At 37.7% G+C, this 17,234-nt stretch overlaps 1 long non-coding RNA gene across 1 annotated transcript; it reads right to left on the reverse strand.

Moving 5' to 3' along the window:
* Positions 1-8,763: 8,763 nt before the first annotated feature.
* On the reverse strand, positions 8,764-9,720 carry LOC125264101. Its single transcript, XR_007183975.1, has 2 exons — positions 9,608-9,720; positions 8,764-9,463 (listed from the first exon to the last, which is right to left on the reverse strand). It is a non-coding gene; the product is annotated as an uncharacterized LOC125264101 (long non-coding RNA).
* Between the last annotated feature and the right edge of the window lie 7,514 nt (positions 9,721-17,234).

Here is a 17,234-nt window from a genome sequence, read left to right on the forward strand (position 1 = left end):
TGTATGGACTTTTTCTAATTTTATTATTCATATCCCAAGTAAACTTTTATAGAAGGCCTTGAGCGACATGACAAAATAGGTGGTGTCAACTGAATAAAACAAAATAATTTCTAATATAAAGATAAAATGTATGTCATATTTTTTAAACATTATTAAAGGAGACATTTCAATTAATACAAAAAGCTTTTAAATATATATTTTGGTGACCCAATAGATAAAATACACTGAAAAAGGGACTCAAATTGTACCGAATGACTCAAATCATGTGACTTGTAGAAAGGTGAGCTATTATGAATCATGTAAGTGATCGGATAACAATTTACTTTGCAAACAATAAACATACAGGGAACAAAAACATCCCATTTACATTTTAATACAGGAGAGAATCAGCAGGACCTGAACACCACAACTTGTTCCTGTTGATCCAGAAACAACATTCTAATCAACCAATCAGATTGGAGGGATGAGTTTACAGTCTATGTCAAGTTTAGGCTCACAATAAGGTGCATTTCCTTCTGATTTATAGGGATAAGTTATGGGTAGGTTAGGTTTAGATGTAGGGATAGGATTAGGACTTAATTTTCAGACAGAAATGTTGTTCCAAGATCAATAAAATATGTTGATCCAGCAACCACATATAACAACAAGCTAACAAGAACATTATATTGTTGCGTTTCCTACATTCCATAGACTAATGTGTTGGTCTCACGATTGAGACGCTTGATCTAAACAAGAATAACGTGTTTTAATGGCCAATGTGAAGACAAACCAGGCAAATCAATTATCAATAAAAGAAACAAACATGAACAACAATGCAAAAAACCTGAGAGAGCTTTTCCAAGGTAAGACTGAGATCAGAGGAAACTAAAATAAATCATAAAGGCAAAGAAGGCTTTGGTTTTTTGAAGTTGTGATCTTTTGATCTTCTTGTATTACTTCTGCTTTTACAGTCTATGGATGAAACACTGATCTCTGGCTGATGAATATGCTCATTGTCTGGTGTTGAATCTTCATGCTTTCCTCTAAAATAGCTAGTGATTTGGCTGACATTGTGATGGGGAGCCCATTTTAATGGGAACATCTTATGGATTTGTATGGCGAGCTGCTGCTTAGCTGTTCGTATCCAACCTCGGCCTTGACAGAGGAAAAGTGTGAATTTACTCATTCCAGACACTGTATCAGTAAACACACTTCTGACCTCCCTGAACAAAAGGTGATCAAAACGAACACAGAACATTATTTTTACATTTTCTCATGATTAATATCTGTGATTTCTCCACCGCATTATGATCTCTCTTTCAGCCATGAATAATTAAAGAAAATGTGTTTTCTCTTTCCATGTCTTATTCTGTACCTCATATACAGGCATTATTCATGCTTGAATCTTTAATGCTGCGATACTTGAATGGAGTGGTGCTTTTGTCTCTATCTGATCAGCTTACATCAAACAATAGGCTGCAGGATTACGCGCTTCGCATTTCTTAGACGGCTCGGATGAATATTATTAGCACTCAATTGCAGACGTTCGTGATGATAGCAAAATTAATGTACTTGAACAGCTTTTATCCAGGATTTATTTGAAGCATTTTTGGCTAACAGACATAGCGATCAGACAATTTTCACCTGGCAACTGGTAAAATCCCATAAACTTACTCTAAAGGAATGTCGTAAAACATATTAGGGACAACATACTGTAAAATATTATAAAGACTTTGACTATTTTGACCTGAGCCTGGCAGGAGTCATAAACCTGTAGAAAGCTATCCATTAATGTTAACATTTTCGAACAGATGACAAGTAAAAAATGAACCAATGTCCATTTCATGCTTTTAGAAACTTTAGTCCATTTTTTATTGCCAATTAAAGGGTTAGTTCACCCAAAAATGAAAACTGTCATTAATTACTCACCCTCATGTAGTTCCACACCTGTAAGATCTTCGTTCATCTTCAGAACTCAAATTGAGATATTTTGATAAAATCCAATGGCTCAGTGAGGCCTGCATAATAACACTCCCTTTTTCAATGCCCAAAAAGCTAATAAAAACATATTTAACATATTTAAAACTGATTAAATGACTACAGTGGTTCAACTTTAATATTATAAAGCACGAGAATACTTTTTGTGCTCCAAAAATAACAAAATAGCGACTTTATTCCACAATATCTAGTGATGGGCAATTTCAAAACACTGCTTCATGAAGCTTCGAAGCTTAACGAATCTTCTGTTTCAAATCGAATGCCAAAGTCATGTTAACTATTGAAGTTTCAAAACACTTATGACGTAACAAAGCCTCATTTACTGAAATCATGTGATTTTGGTGCTCTGATTCGAAACAAATGATTTGTAAGGCTTCGAAGCTTCATGAAGCAGTGTTTTGAAATTGCCCATCACTAGATATTGTGGAATAAATTCGCTATTTTGTTATTTTTGGCACACAAAAAGTATTTTTGTCACTTTATAATATTAAAGTTGAACCACTGTAGCCACATGAACTGTTTTAAATCATTTTGAAGCCCCCTTTAAAGTTTGCTGATGCCCCCTGATTGAGAACCACAGCCTGTCAACCACCCACAAAACCTATTGTGTCCTTAACATACAATATATATTAAAGCATACATGATTTTTCTGCATAAACATTTTAAAAGGAGTTTGTGCTTGACTCCAGAAGAAATCGTCTGCTCGAGCTGGATTTTTCTGCAGTAATGGTTCTTGTGGTGAAGAGGGATTTATTTTACTCTCTTCTCACCTACACTCAGTTTAATATCTGATTGGGCACAGTGATATATAAGACAGTGATTGTTAAGTGCTGTATGTGGGTTTGAGATAACAGCATCCACAGGGGGTGAACCGCTCAACTGCACTCATTCAGGCCAGCACACGAAGAGGAAAGCACATTAAACATGTCTCATTAAGATCTCTGCTGCGATTTAGTGCCACTTTGTGAACTCACCTGTTCGGTGTTTTCAGTTTTCAGTTCATTTGCCCCGAGATACAGAGAAAAAAATCAAATATTTCAGGGAATTGCTTTTACTTTATAACACGATCATTTAAAAACAGTTTAGTTAAATGATGGGGAAAGTGACTGGGACATTGGAATAGTATCATTTAAGGATAATATTTGTGTTGCAAGATCCTGATATAATTTTTCTTAAATGTAGATGTTAATGCAATGTAGATAACATACACCAATAGTTTGTTCATTATTCAGTGCTTGAAAAATCATGCTAATTCAAGGACTGATGGATAAGAGCGCCTCTCATGACCCATGTTTTTCATCTCCTCTAATAGTTCAAAGGCTGCAATAAAGAATGCATTTCCATAATTTCCAACAACATTGTGATAATAATAATAAATTGTTTAATTTATAATTGTTTGTAATTAGATGGAAAATACTTACTAATACTGAGATGGCGTTCAGACGTAGAACCTGGAATGCACTGGATGTAAACAGTATAGCAGAAAGGCAAGAGGACAGAAGATATTGTTGAATAAAGTCAATATATATATATATATTTTTTTGGTTTTGCGCACAAAAAGTATTCTCGTCGCTTAATAACATTAATATTGAACCACTGTAGTCGTGTTGACTATTTTAACCATGTTTTTACTACTTTTCTGGACCTTGAATAACGGTAATTATGTTGCTTTCTCTAATTTTTGGGTCAACTAACCCTTTAAGTACATTTAGTAGTAACGTAATGTCAAAACTTGAACTTGCAAGTGCTTCCCCTGGAGGAGGCAGACCCAGCCTTTGCATTGCTGTGTCCTGTTCGTGGCCTGTGTGTTTACGTGGACCGCATGCAGAGCTTCAGAAGCAGCTCATTGTCTGTTTTGGAGGACAGCAGAAGGGAAAGGCTGTCTCCAAACAGAGGTTGGCCCACTGGATAGTGGATGCCATTGCCTTGGCGTACCAGTCCCAAGGCGAGCCTCTAGAAGGAGTGTTGCCTCCTCCTGGGCACTGGCGCACAACATCTGTCTTGCAGATATCTGCAGAGCTGCGGGATGGGCGACACCTATCGTCTTTGTGAGATTCTACATCTCCGGGTTGAGTCGGTTTCTTCCCGTGTGTTGGATACAAACAGGTAATGTGCAGGAAGACTGGTTTTGTATCTCGCTTGCAGTGCCATTCTCCTCCAAGGAGGGGGTGCAAGTGCCTTCTATGCTCTTCAGGTGCGTTCCCCAGCTGGCAAACACCAGACCGAGTTCCTCTAAGCATCCGTCAGCAGTCCAACTTGGCTCAGTACTTGAGATGCATGCCTGGTCGGTCAGCCCTTGTACTGGACTAGATGCCCCATATGCTGTGATTCTGCTTGGTAATCCTGTATGTGTACTTTCCATGGTAAGGCTTCCCTGATGGTAAACCTGTGTCTTTCCCTGGGCAGGTTCTACTCTGCCCCATTCTGCACCTGCAGTTGTTCAGTCCCTTATAGGTAGGACCTACCGCAGAGTTCTTTGTGTATCTCCACATTTGGTCCCACTTTATATTAAGTGGCCTTAACTACTATGTACTTACATTTAAATTAATCATTTGATACAATGCACTTATTGTGTACATACATGTTTTTACATTGTACTTATATTTTAAAAACACCTGCATGTAATTACATCTGTAATTAATTTCTGTAATTACATTTGTAATTACACTGTTGACTCATCCCTTACACCTTACCCCCACCCTTAAACCTACCCATACCACCAAAAGCTTTCCCTAACCTTACATATATCCCACCTCAATAGCAGCAAATGTGTTTTTCAATTCAATATGAACCCAATAAGTACATTGTACTTATTTGTTTGATGCAAATACATAGTAGTTAATGCCACTTAATATAAAGTGGGACCCCACATTTCCTCCCTACAGGTAGAATATGGTCTCTATATGCTTAACCGGCATTAACAACACTGGTCATCATTGCTAAAAAGAAAAGTGAAAAACGGGAAGAGCCGATGCACTCTTCCCATAAAGTAACATGTCTAAGGAACGTAGCTATGACCTTCTCCAGGGTAAGCACTGTCCCTTCCACCCCATTGGTTGGAAAACTATCACTGACGACTTACGGGGTCTGGGTAGGTTACAACTCAAAGAGAGCAGTTGCCAAAAGGGCACGTTCAGTTTGCCAGCATCTGCATCTCCAACACAGTTCAGTGGTTGTGGCACTTTCCATGGGTCCCCAATTGTCAATTATCGACATAATGTTGAATGTGACTGACAGGTAAAGGGAATGTCTTGGTGACTCCATCATTCCCTAATGGAGGGAACAGAGACATTATGTCCCTCCTGCCAAAACCCTGAACCACCCGGCTGAATGGCTGGGACCATGTCTTGGCTCCTCAGCAAAATCCTGAATGAGTGGATGTAAGCCACCATCTTATATACCTGTATGTACGGGGGAGAGGCTTGGCATGCAAATTCCATTGGCAGATATTTATACTCAGATGTGATTGGGGCTCCCAACTGAGACCCCATTTGTCAGTCACTGACGTTATGTCTCCATTCCCTCCATCAGGGAACGAGGGATACAACAGTAACCAAGATGTTATTTATGTGCATAAATAAATAAATTTATTGTTGTAAAGAAGATGCTAAAAATTACATCTACTCTGAAGCAAGACTTGCATAGTGACTTAACTGACCATGTGAATACCCATATTAATAAATGCGATTTAATTATGTATATTTATAGTGCATTGATATGAAATGCATATTTGGCCAAATGTAATAAGAAAAAAATAAAAAGAATTTGCAAACCCTTAGGAAACAAAAAGGTAAACACAATATCTCGTCTCCTCTGAGGAGAGCTAAGAAACTTGGAATGAGATTAAAGATTAATCTCCTCTGTTCCTGCTGAAGTTGCTTTGGCAGCAACTCAGAGGTAACGCACTAAATTTTGAGCTTGTTCTGTGTACAGAAGATCCAGAGGAACTCATTTGTAGTCGCTATGTATACTGTTGTATATGGCATCTGGAGAACTAAAGATCAGCCCTGTGCTAACCTATTAGATGAAATGGTGACTACTAAGCATGTTTGACAATAAAAGACTGAATTCATGTAAGAAAGTTAAATTTGCTTTGTATGCTATGAACAAAATTGTGACCTAAGATGTTTGCAAAGGCTAGAAAATCATAACCAATAATTTTTTGATGATGTAGAAGTCTAAAAAGTGCAGAAGTGTTGGGATTGATATACCATTATAGTTTTTGTTAATATTTTGAATTCGATTTTATTTTTATACTTTGTTTTCTTTGTAATTTAGGTAGTGAGAAATTTTCGTTAATGAGAAATGTTGCCATTGCAACTAGCTGAAATAAAGTTTTTTGTTTTTGTATTTTGTTTCAGTTAATGTTTATTCTATAAATATAGTAATGAATTTTTTTATGGTTTTAGTTATCAATAATAACTCTGCAGTGCAGTAGCAAAAACAACCTGTTTAACACTAATGGTCTGAGAATCATGTTCTTGCTTTTAATTTTAAAAAGGTCACATTAAAGGTGCAGTATGTAATAATTTTGTCCGCTAGAGGCCTATTCAAAACAAAGGCGTAGCTTGATGACGGCAAATTTGAGTGTGGAATCTTGGGACATGTGGTCTCCACCTCAACAGACTTGGGAAGAAAACATGTTAATGGATGCGATTATTAACGTTACTGTAGTATGAGCAGAGCAGGACCGAGTGTTGTGGGAGCTGAACGAGGAGCTGGAGCGATTGATCAACACACGCCTCACGAGCAGCAGGACTTTTATTATGCCACAATCGCCGGCACTGCTTCCGCTTTACCATGTATCATATGTATTGACAGCACAATTTTTATTGTGAGGTTATGATGTAAAATTATGATAACTACACTGTAGCTGCTACAGTAACTAACAAAATCTATCCAATACTGGATTTCGTAAGTGTCTGAAAAAGACAATTTTCACATGCCACCATTACATACTGCGTCATGCTATATTGCAATACAATACAGCAAATATAGTTTGACAGTAAATTATCAAATTAACTGATTACCGTTTAGTCAGATGATATGAAAACGATTACCACTTGTTCAACAAATATATACACTCGTGTACATTCAAACACAATAATTGGGCATACATAGCAAACGCGAGTTCAACGATTTGCGCGAGTAGATTACATACAAAGTCAATGCAAAGAAGCGATCAGACTATGGATCAGACGCGTCCTCGCGCGGGTCTAGAGACGCGATGCCCCGCGTTTGCCGTGTATGCCCCATAATACTAATCATGTTGATCGTTATAATGGCATACGTTTTCTGTAAAGATACGAATCAAAACAACTCACCCGTCGAGTAAAACACAAGCGAGATCGGCATCTCTTTCTAGGTGAAGTTTGTCGCGAAGCTCTCTCCATCTAGAAAATGCAACACCGATACTGATCCTCGCTCTTTCTCTCCTCTTGTCCCAAACTCTTCTTGGGTCGTTTGGTTGGCCCGTACGCTTACGTTTACGGGAGCTGTCCTTGTCGACAGAACCAGCGGCAGATGGTAAACAGTAATTATGTTCCATAAATAAGTAACACAATCCACCATAAAATGTGCAAGAAGTAAATAAGGAACTGCTTGAAGCAAGCTAGTGGTTTGCTGGACGCTAGACACTACTTCCGCATTTGTCCACGACACTGTTGTCATGTGGTTTCTATGTCAGTAAAGGCGGTAACAAAGGGTAACTGACGTCATTGACAGGCGACTGCACGCCCCGTGTCACTGTTTAGAATGGGAATTTTCTCATGATTTACAAGTAGTTGAAAACATTAGAGATATTGTTAGTAATCAGCTGGACAAAATATATAACACTAGCCTAGTGGTTTTTGGATATTTTACTGCGAATATCTTACAAATTGTACATTTAAAACTGTCATAGAGAACCTTTTTAACATTTTTTAAACTTTTTTTTCTGACTTTTGAAATATACATAGCCTTGTTAAAAGTTTTTCAGATATTATCTTTCATGTGGTGTGTAATATAGCTGTTCGTAAGGTCTGCAAAGTTTCAAAGATCAAAATGCATGACAAATTAACTTATTGTCTCCTAAAGAAGGAACCGATTCTGAACTGCCTGAAACGAGTTGTCGATAATTCCAGTCTCACTTCTTGCACAAACCTATGTGCAAATTTGCATAATGCCAGCCTATGGTCTTCATTGGCTGCTTGTGAACAATGTCTCCTTTGACCTGCCCTCAAAAACTGTAGTTGTAGCTGAGGACTGGAAGAGTTTGGTTCATGTTGTTGACATATCGAGAAGACAATGTTTTTTGAGATCCCAAAGTAAATCCACTTTGCATGCACTTCCAAAGGATGAGGACTCTGGCTCAAATTGATACGGTAAAACTGACTCCATCGTTCATATCACTGTGTATCAAGTGCTGAGGAATATCCAGAGCTGAAATTCAGATATGGTAATGGGGCATTTAATTTCCCTACATGTGCTGAAAGCGGTAGACCAGTCACAACAGACTCGGCCATCTGACCAATCAGAGCAGAGTAGGCTCTCGGAAAGGAGGGGTTTAGAGAGTTTAGAAGAATCCTTGATCGAACCATTTCAGACGCTGTGAAAAAAGAGGTGATGCTGCAATATATGTTATGAGAAAATTAAAGTGACCTTGACCTTGGATGCTTGGAAACCTATTATAGGAGACTCCAGAACAAAATTAGAAACCTTTAAAGGGGCACTTTAAAATATGAAACTCCATCACAGAAATATGAATTATAATTTTTTAAAAGCAATGATAGTTGAACATATAAACCATCCATTTCAATATTTAATGTGAAAATGATTTCAATTCAACCATCTTATTTGTCTCGTCTTTAACAAACACATGCACGAATGTGAAAGAAAACAAGTCTTCCCATCAGTGGCCACTGTTTGCCAGCTCAGGCTTTAGATCCTGTGCCGATTGTGCTCAATGGCCAGAAAGAAGCGAGAGATGAAAGACTCAAACAAGGAGAGGCAGTCAAATATTTATGAAAGCACACATTCCTCTCGCAGACAGGAGAGAGAGCGAGTGCGAGGTGCCGTCAAGGTGTTTGATCGATGTAATGGAGTCCGTTTAAGAAGCAGTGGGTGCGTGGCCGATTCCCTGGAGCAGAGAGAGTGAGTTTGATATGATAATGCACCTCGTGCCAGTTCTGTGCGCCATATGCCCGTCCTTTCATTGGGGAGATCGGTGCAGATGGTCAGGCTCACTGCTAATAAGGGGAATAAAGCAGGATGGGAAAAGGGGTGAAGGGATCCCTGGTGCAACACTAATGACAAGCCCAATGACAACACCTTCAGTCTAGAACAGCAGGGTCAACTTGTCCTGCCTTCTTCCAAAAAAAAAAAAAATCACAGAAATCTGTCTTGTTGACTATGGGCTGAATTCCTCCTTGATTCTTGAATGAATAGCCATCGCACTGCACTCAAAGTCTGACGAAACCGTTTGTGATTTTTTGTATAGAGGGAATGACTGGAAGGGCAAAAAGTGTCAGTCATTTGAGGTATTGTACTTTGTTATACGTGATTAGCATTTTTATATGGAATGTATGTATATACATAAGGTTTATATGTGTGTGTATTTAAACATTTATTGAAATGTTGAGTGGGTCATTACCTGTTCAATGGTACGTCCTTGGAAGAGGCAAATTCTTGTTCTCAAATTCTCAAATATTAACTTTTTAACCAAGCCAATGTGAGTGTGCAACTGCAGTGTCATGAGCAAACTGTCCAAAGTGAGTATAATGAAGATACACTGTAAAGATTACTGTAATTTTTACTGTAAAAGACTGTAAAAGATAATACAGAAAAAAAACATAACTAGTTAACAGCAAGTTCTTTTACTATACAGAGGAAAACTGTATAGATCTAACCTTATATTTAATGTACAATAAACATAATGTTAAATACGGTTAAATGTACCTTTTTGGGAAGTAAAAAAGAACAATTCAAAGGCATAAACTGATATTCACAGAATTCCCAGTGTGACAGCTTACATTTGATGGTTTTTAATTTTAGTAAATGTTTCTTCACAGTTTTTTGTTATCAGTTACATACATTAACATTTAATATTACATCTTATGTTGTTAATTTAAAGGGGTCATGACATGGATTTTTTTTTATTATTATAATATGTTCCTTGAAGTTCACTTATAATGTTAAAGATTTTGCAAACTGTAATCTATCTATCTATCTATCTATCTATCTATCTATCAATAACTCTCTCTCTCTCTCTCTCTCTATCTATATATATATATATATATATATATATATGTGTGTAAAAACCACCCGTCAGCCCAAATACGGATTCCGACGGCCTGGGCGAAGGTATAATGCGTGTCTTTTCAGCACCCCTGTGAAGTTCACTTAATTTTTAGAATTTAGTTTCAATTTTACTTAGCTGCGCACTTAATCTGACTCCTATGGAAGCCCGTTTCCGCCACAAAAAAAAAAAAAAAACCTCCACAAAAAAAAAAAAGATTAATTGCGACTTTATATCTCAGAATTCTGACTTTATAACTCTAATTGCGAGTTAAAAAGTCAGAATTCTGAGATAAAAAGTCGCAATTAATCTTTTTTTTTTGTGGCTTTTTTTTTTTTGTGGTTTTTTTTTTTTTTTTTTTAAGTGGCGGAAACAGGCTTCCATAGACTCCAATTTCAAAGGATTATTACTCTTAGATCGTGTTTCAAATTAGGAATTCTGGGTATCCCATACTTTCAATTATTTGTTCATTACGGACCCAATGCCGCTCAGAGATACGCACCCCGGGTTTGCAGAAAACTCACGCATGCAAACTCGCCAGTCTGATCTTCGTCAGAGGGTGTAATAAGTTAGCTAATACCTTTTAGTCGGTTGCCTACTGCTCACTCATACAAAAAGTGTATTTAATTTAGCCACTTCCATTCATCTTGCTAAATCAGTGATAGACAAAAATCAAAAGGTCTTCAGATGACGTGCCTACTGCTCCATTTACTCATGAGCTTTCAGTTTGTTCTATCCTGGACACAGTTTTACGGTAGTCCATTAGTTCCATTAGTCCAATTGTCGACAGATTCAAGTGTGTGGAGTATGTCAGAAACTGAACGCGTATATGTATACCCGCCGGTGTGATGAATACGATCTTCAACCAGATGGAACTGGATTAAATATTTTGACTGTTGCAATCCCAGTCGGACTTATGACCTGTAAAGCTGCCTGAATCATAATCATGCACTATTCACTGTTGGCCAGAGGAGGACTGGCCCCTCCGACTAAGCCTGGTTTCTCCCAAGGTTTTTTTCTCCATTTTTGTCACCTGTTGGAGTTTGGGTTCCTTGGACCAATACTGAATTTATTTAAACTGGACAGTGATACCATTTTCTTCCGGAGCTGCTGTGCAGCCAAAATTATTTGCCAGTTATCACTGTAAAACTGCTTTGACACAATCTGCATTGTAAAAAGTGCTATTTAAATAAAGGTGACTTGACTTGACTATACTGTATCCAGTGTAGACAGCGTCAGTGATTATAATGGCTTCTATTTGCTTTTGTTGCAACACAATCCAGTGTAGGCAAATGTCTACCGTTAAGTGACTGAATGCCAGTGGGCCTATGGTGTGATGATGTATATCTATTTGTCAATTTCTTGCTCTGAAGGTAGGCATATGCAAATATATTTGACCATGTGACATCACAGGTCACACAATATCAAAACAAGCAGTTTTTGGAGCTTGATTAAAGAAATGCGTTGTTTATGAGGAGGACGTTTTAAGTTATGAAACTTGACCTCTTGTATGTGAAAAAAATCAAGGCAAATTTGATTTCTCATGTCATGACCCCTTTAATGTTTATTGCATTATTTTTTAGCGTCACTATGTTACCATGATGAAGAAAGGTCTACGCGCCACTGCACAACTTCAATTTGACTGCATCAATAAACATGATTTCTGTTCATTTCTTTTTAAGATAAAGTGATTCAGTATACAATTTCTTTGTAAGCAGTGAGGTCAGAGGACAGGACATTACTGATGGACAGTTTAAAACCTTAGGGTGTCTGTCCCTTTCATCACCGTCTCTGCTGATATTTCCATGCTTGTTTTCTCACTGTCAGTGACCATCTGCTGTGCCAAAGTGTACGCAGTGTTAAATGATGGCAGTGTGGCAGAGCTGTGGGAAACCTTAGGTAAAGATCCATTCTCTCTGACTAGCATACAGTATATGTCAACAACTCAATGTGCTGCCTTTAATACCTTTAAGAGATTTTTCATGCAAAGATCTACGGGATAACATCGCCGTGAAGTGCAAGAGAGATTAAAGGAATAGTTCACTCAAATACTCTTAAACAGACAAATACACACAAAATAATGCCAAAATGCTGGTCTTGGTGAGTATTCACGTGAACACAGTCAGTTGTGTTTTAAGTGAATGTAAACAGTGGAGAAAGAAAACGGTCCCACTTTATATTAAGTGGCCTTAACTACTATGTACTTACATTTAAATTAATCATTTGATACAATGCACTTATTGTGTACATACATGTTTTTATGTTGTATTTATAGTTTAAAAACACCTGCATGTAATTACATCTGAAATTAATTTCTGTAATTACATTTATAATTACACTGTTGACCCATCCCTTACACCTTACCCCTACCCTTAAACCTACCCATACCACCAAAGCTTTCCCTAACCTTACCCGTATCCCACCTCAATAGCAGCAAAAGTGATTTGCAATTCAATATGAACCCAATAAGTACATTGTACCTATTTTTTGATGTAAGTACATAGTAGTTAAGGCCACTTAATATAAAGTGGGACCAAGAAAACAAATGTGTAACAGTATAATGGATTTGTGCGTTAGTGGGTGGAATATATTAGGCAGCAAGTGAACATTTTGTCCTCAAAGTTGATGTGTTAGAAGAAGGAAAAGAGGGATTTGAGTGAGTTTGACAAGGGCCAAATTGTGATGGCTAGACGACTGGGTCAGAGCATCTCCAAAACTGCAGCTCTTGTGGGGTGTTCCCGGTCTGCAGTGGTCAGTATCTATCAAAAGTGATCCAAGGAAGGAACAGTGGTGAACCGGCAACAGGGTCATGTGCTATGTGTCATTGATGCACGTGGGGAGTGAAGGCTGGCCCGTGTGGTCCATTCCAACAGACGAGCTACTGTAGCTCAAATTGCTCAAGAAATTAATGCTGGTTCTGATAGAAAGGTGTCAGAATACACAGTGCATCGCAGTTTGTTGCGTATGGAGCTGCATAGCTGCAGATCAGTCAGGGTGCCCATGCTGACCCCTGTTCACCGCCGAAAGTACCAACAGTGGACACGTGAGCATCAGAACTGGACCATGGAGCATTGGAAGAAGGTGGTCTGGTCTGATGAATCACATTTTCTTTTACATCACGTGGATGGCCGGATGCATCACTTAACTGGGGAACACATGGCACCAGGATGCACTATGGGAAGAAGTCAAGCCGGCGGAGGCAGTGTGATGCTTTGGGCGATGTTCTGCTGGGAAACCTTGGGTCCTGCCATCCATGTGGATGTTACTTTGACACGTACCACCTACCTAAGCATTGCTGCGGACCATGTACACCCTTTCATTGAAACGGTATTCCCTGGTGGCTGTGGACTCATCAGCAGGATAATGCTCCTGCCACAAAGCAAAAATGGTTCAGGAATGGTTTGAGGAGAACAACAACGAGTTTGAGGTGTTTGTACCTCCAAATTCCCCAGATCTCAATCCAATCGAGCATCTGTGGGATGTGCTGAACAAACAAGTCCGATCTATGGAGGCTCCACCTCACAACTTACAGGACTTAAAGTATCTGCTGCTAATATCTTGGTGTCAGATACCACAGCACACCTTCAGGGGTCTAGAGGAGTCCATGCCTCGACGGGTCAGGGCTGTTTTGGCAGCAAAAGGGGGACCAACACAATATTAGGAAGGTGGTCATAATGTTATGCCTGAACAGTGTATATGTGTGTATATATATATATATATATATATATATATATATATATATATATATATATATATATATATAGATACAAATATTATATACCTTCCACTCTGAAACAGTGGTAATTGCTAAGGCATGCAATACTATTGCTCATGGCTCAAGTATTAAACTTTGGCTCATAACTCATCGTGTTTATTCTAGTCTTGAATGATACCTCAAATCAATAAGCTTACACAGGAGGGGTGTGCTATTTCTTTTCTATCTGACTTCTGATTTTCGCCTAGAGGCTGATAAAACAGGTGAAACAATCCCATACACTGATGGCAGGTTCAGACTCCGAACCCCTTGAGGTCTCAGCCATATCTAGGCATAACAGAAAGAGAAGTGGATATAGACAAACAGATACAGTATCTCTTGTGTTTCAGAGTGTTTAAAATTCTCCACTGTCATGTAACATAACATGCAGATAATGTGCTTAAGAATCACAATGCCTCAAGATCACACTAGTGGACATATAAGATTGCGTTTATTTTACCCCCACTCCACACAACTCTATAGTGTATGACAATAACCATCAAGTTCACACAGCGCACATCTCTGCACTCGATTTCTCTCAACATGGCGACAAGAAAGCTGTCAGTCAAAAAATGTGCATTTCTTATTTGAAAAAGTAACTCAGATATTTTGTTGTAAATTTAAAAGTAATGTGTTACTTTACTAGTTACTTGAAAAAAAGTAATCTGATTATGCAACTCACGTTACTTGTAATGCCCTGCCGATCACCTAAACAAAGGCTAAGTGATGACCATATAAATTCACAATTTTTATTTCTTTTTAAACCTAAATTGCACAGTGCATGGCAGTAATATTCTTAATAAGGGCAGAATCAATTTGTTTATGCAATGATGTTATTAAGCTCTCCACAAACTCTCGTATGTGTTAGCGCTCGGTTTAGAAAAGCAGCCAACGGCAACTGGCACTGCAGGGTTCTAATGCGCACAAGCCAGATGTCAAATGTATGAGCTGAAAACCTTGGTGTAATGCTTCCAGCTACAGATTATACAATGAAAGAGCATTTTTACTTTCTGAATAGAGCAAAAACCAACCAGCATCCCTGTTGTGCAGAATGTTATATGTGTAGAAGCACTACACCTCTATTGTGTGCAAACTGAAGTAAGAAAAGTGAAAAGAACAGCTTGATGAAAGATCATTTTAATAATTTTAATAATAACACTAAAATAACTAGTTTCCGGAAGGCGGCCTACGCAAGTCGACTTACGCCAAAAGAATGACCCCCGAGCCGATGCATGACGCATTGATGAAATGCGGAAGCGTAGAGGATTGAGCAAAACAAAACACCAGTCAAGAATTAGAAGTCTAAAACGATACGTTTTAAAGAGAAATACTGGAGGATTTCGATATAAGAGAAGAGGAGCTTGAGTTTATTGCCCAGCCCTATTTGTTTGAGCCGTGAAAGTTACTAAGCTTACGTTACTTCGACGTCATGCGTTAGGTCAGAGGTCACTCTTCGGCCAGAACTAGTCTTGCGTATGGCTGTCTGCCGGAAGCTAGTAATTTTAGATTATAAAGTTTTAAGTATGGATATTTTTCATACAAAAACGGATTACTGTATTAGTATGGATTACTTTTATGAAGGATGGATGTGCTTTTTTGGGCTTCAAAATCGTGGTTACCATTCACTCCCATTATAAAGCTTGGAAGAGTCTGAAAGAAGAAAGTCATATACACCTAGAATGGCTTGGGGGTGAGTAAATCATGGGATAATTTTCCTTTTTGGGTGAACTGTCCCTTTAATTTGCTTTATGTAATTCCTACTAAAGAGGTTTTCAGATGGTGAGTCTGTTTAGAATTCAAAATGCACAGTCTTGAGATTTTGTTATGAAATGCAGTGGAAGAGATATTCAAACATTCATGCCTGTACAGATGTGAAATAATTGCTCATATATTTCATATGCGGTTTGTAGTTGTAAAACAGCTAGATCACATGAAAGCGTATTCATTTTGTACATGAACATTATTTTTGACAATATTTATGAACCTCTGCTGGGTGTGTTGAACGAAACTCTATTGGGTCATTAGCTCTATATCATTAAGGAGCTTCTGGGAAAATCACATGTTTGCTTCTCAATAGCTACAGTACCTTAGTGTATTATCACACGTGCAGCACATATGTGCTTTAAATATGTAAACGACAATCCATAAGTTACTATAAGCATTGGTTTCTTGATGATATATTGTATGTCTCTTTAATTGCATTCATTAACTTGAAATTGTCACACTAGCTGTGATTCAAATGCTTCAAAGAGCAGCTGAAGTCAAGAGCACCTCATGGCATCAGAAAAGCGCAAAAATATGACAGATGTCAGAGAAGTTGCCTGGGCAACAGGGATTTTTGTTCCATGATTGATTCACTGCAGTCACTAGCTAGACATTACAAATGAGTCAGAGAAATGAGTCCCTAGGAATTATTAATGCTGACAAATCTATTGACTGCGGCTCAGCTGAGAAGAATATAGATGAGGAACTGTAAAAACAGCACATCCGTGTGAAAGGCTCTGCTCCATTTACATGGTGACCATGGTGCATTTTATTCTGTCAAGTCCACATGTAAATAATGTTAGACAAGATTTCCTGCATGAAAAATGTTTGTGTTTGGTTTGACCTATTATTATATGGACCAAAACAGAAAATTCAACAGCGTTTCCATCTGATGTGAAACTGTACATGTACGATTAAACTCTTTTAATTATTTTTTTAATTACATTTAATTGTATTTTTATCTCACCCAAGGTAAAAGATCAGATGCAGACAGTGTTATTTTAGCATAAATTATATACTATTGTAGTATTTATTTATATATTAAATTAGCGTTTTATTATTTAAATATTTAATATTTTCATATTTTGTTATTGTTATTATTTATCTTTAATTTAGTTTTATTTCACTTTTAGTTTGTCATTTTAGTACTTTATTTAAATGTAAGTTTTTATTTATATATTTATTTTATTTATATTTTATTGTTTTCAAGCCTTATTTCAATTAACAAAATTTTATATATATATATTTTTTTATTTTATTTTATCTAACAAAAACTACACTGATTCCAGACACTTCCAGCACTTGGATTAGGATGCATCATGGGATGACGTTATCTTCTGGTTCTGGTAACTTCTGGTTATCTAATACCCAAGAATTGATTCTTAATACATGAACAAATATCAGAGCTGAGGCAGTGTTATACAGTCAGAGCAATGTTGGGATAAATGCTTAACATTGATCAAA

Source organism: Megalobrama amblycephala, linkage group LG3 (assembly GCF_018812025.1).
Source record: "Megalobrama amblycephala isolate DHTTF-2021 linkage group LG3, ASM1881202v1, whole genome shotgun sequence".
Taxonomy (NCBI): domain Eukaryota; kingdom Metazoa; phylum Chordata; class Actinopteri; order Cypriniformes; family Xenocyprididae; genus Megalobrama; species Megalobrama amblycephala.